The sequence below is a fragment of the Pteropus medius genome, unplaced genomic scaffold (assembly GCF_902729225.1).
Source record: "Pteropus medius unplaced genomic scaffold, Ma_sr-lr_union100, whole genome shotgun sequence".
NCBI classification, from domain to species: Eukaryota; Metazoa; Chordata; class Mammalia; order Chiroptera; family Pteropodidae; genus Pteropus; species Pteropus medius.
In genome coordinates, this window is record NW_024347791.1 from 29,939,573 (window position 1) to 29,942,064 (window position 2,492).

Consider the following 2,492-nt stretch of genomic DNA (forward strand, 5'->3'; position numbering starts at 1 on the left):
CATGGAACAATTCTCAGGAATTGACTACATACTGAGACACAGAGATAGCCTCAACAAATACAAGAGGGTTGAAATCATACCATATTCTCTGATCATAATGCTTTGAAGCTAGAGATCAACCATAAAAAGAAAGCAGGAAGAACAACAAATACATGGAGATTAAACAGCATTCTACTGAAGAATAACTGGGTTGGAGAAGAAATAAAAAGAACAATCAAGAGATACATAACTCTGTGGGCATGCTACCCTGAACAAGCCTGATCCTGTTTGATCTCAGAAGCTAAGCATGCTTGGGCCTGGTTAGTACTTGGATGGGAGACCATCTATGAGTACCAGGTGCTGTAGGCATGAAAAAAAAAAAGAAAAAGAGATACATAAATATGAATGATAATGATAGTACAACATATCAAAACTTTTGGGGCATGGCAAAAGTGGTAATAAGAGGAAAGCTTATATCATTACAGGCCTATCTCCAAAAACAAGAACAAGTCCAAACAAATAACCTAATCTTTCATCTTAAAAAACTAGAAAAGGAAGAACAAATGAAGCCTAAAGTCAGCAGAAGGAAAGGAATCATCGAAAATTAGAGCAGAAATAAATGAAATTGAAAACAAACAAAAAAAAAAAGAAAAAGAAAAAAGAAATGCAATAAAGAGCTGGTTCTTTGAAGCGGTTAATAAAATTGACAAACCCCTGGCTAACCTCAGTAAACAAAGAGAAAGGACACAAATAAACAAAATCAGGGATGAAAAAGGGGAAATGATGACAGACACTGCAGAAATACAAAGGATCATACAAGAATACTATGAAAAACTATATAACACCAAATTTAATAACCTAGAAGAAATGGACCAGCATTTAGAAAGATACAGTCTTCCTAGACTGAATCAAGAAGAACTGGAAAATCTAAATAGAACAATCAGCAGTATGGAAATGTAGACATCATCAAACCTACCAAAAAGTAAAAGTCGAAGGCGAGATGATTTCACCAGTGAATTCTAGTAAACATTCAAAGATTTAATACCTATTCTCTTCAAACTCTTCCAAACAATCACAGAGGAGACAATACTTCCTAAATTATTTTATGAGGCCAACAATACCCTGATACCAAAACCTGGTAAAGATAACACACGCACACAAAAAACTAAGACCAGTATGTCTCATGAACACTGATGAAAAATCCTAAATAAGATACTAGCGAACTGAATACAGGAACATATTAAAAAGATTATACACCTCGATCAAGTGGGCTTCATCCCTGGAGCACAGAGATGGTTCAACATATGCAAATGGATTGTGATTCACCACATAAATAAATTAAAAAATAAAAATCATATGATCATATCAACAGATGCAGAAAAAGCTTTCGACAAGATATAGTATCCATTTATGACCAAAACACTTAACAAAATCAATATAGAAAGAAAGTACCTTAACCTAATAAAGGCCATTTAGGACAAACCCTCAGCCAACATTATACTTTTTCTTTTTTTTTTTGGTGAGGCAACCCTTGATTGACCTCACAGATTGCAAGGACCTTGTCAGTTTACAATTCCTTATTTTTTTTTTTATTTTTTATACATACAGCACCTGGTCTTCCTAGGCGTTCTCCCATCCAAGTAGTAACTAGGCACAGCCCTGCTTAGCTTCCAAGATCAGACAGGACAGGGTTTGTTCAGGGTAGCATAGCCATAGACGCCAACATTAAACTTAATAGTGAAAAATTAAAAACCTTCTCTCTAAGATCAGGAACAAGGCAAGGGTGTCTACTATCACCACTGTTATTCAGTATAACATTGGAGGTCCTAGCGCATGCAATTAGAAAAGAGAAAGATCTAAAAGGCATCTAAATAGGAAACGAAGAAGTCAAACTATGGATGACATGATTCTCTATATAGAAAACCCTAAAGACTCCACAAGAACACTATTAGAAACAATAAGTAAATACAGTAAAGTTTCTGAATACAATATCGATGTTCAAAATCCATAGTGTTCCTATACTCTAATAATGAAGTGTCAGAAAAAGAAGTGGAAAAAATAATTCCTTTTGCAATTGCAACAAAAAGAATAAAATATCTAGAATTAAATCTAATGAAACAAGTGAAAGACCTATATAATGAAAACTATAAAACCCTATTAAAAGAAATTGAAGAAGATGCAAAGAAATGGAAAGTTATTTTGTGTTCTTGGATTGGAAGAATCAACATAGTTAAAATGACCCTATTACCTAAAGCATTATACAGATTTAATGCAATCCCCATCAAAATCCCATCAGCTTTCTTTAAAGAAATAGAACAAAAAATCACCGTATTTGTATGGAAATGCAAAAAACCCAAAATCACCAAAGCCATCCTGAGAAAAAAAGAACAAGGCTGGAGGCATCACTCTGCCTGACTTCAAATTATACTACAAAGTGACAGTAATCAAAATGGCATGGTATTGGCAGAAAAATAGACACACGGACAAGTGGAACAGAATCAAGAGTTCAGAAA

General features: G+C 34.2%; 1 pseudogene; it reads left to right on the plus strand.

Annotated features, from left to right (window-relative positions):
• Window positions 1-229: 229 nt before the first annotated feature.
• LOC120615282 (uncharacterized) lies at window positions 230-348 on the plus strand (annotated as a pseudogene).
• Window positions 349-2,492: the final 2,144 nt, after the last annotated feature.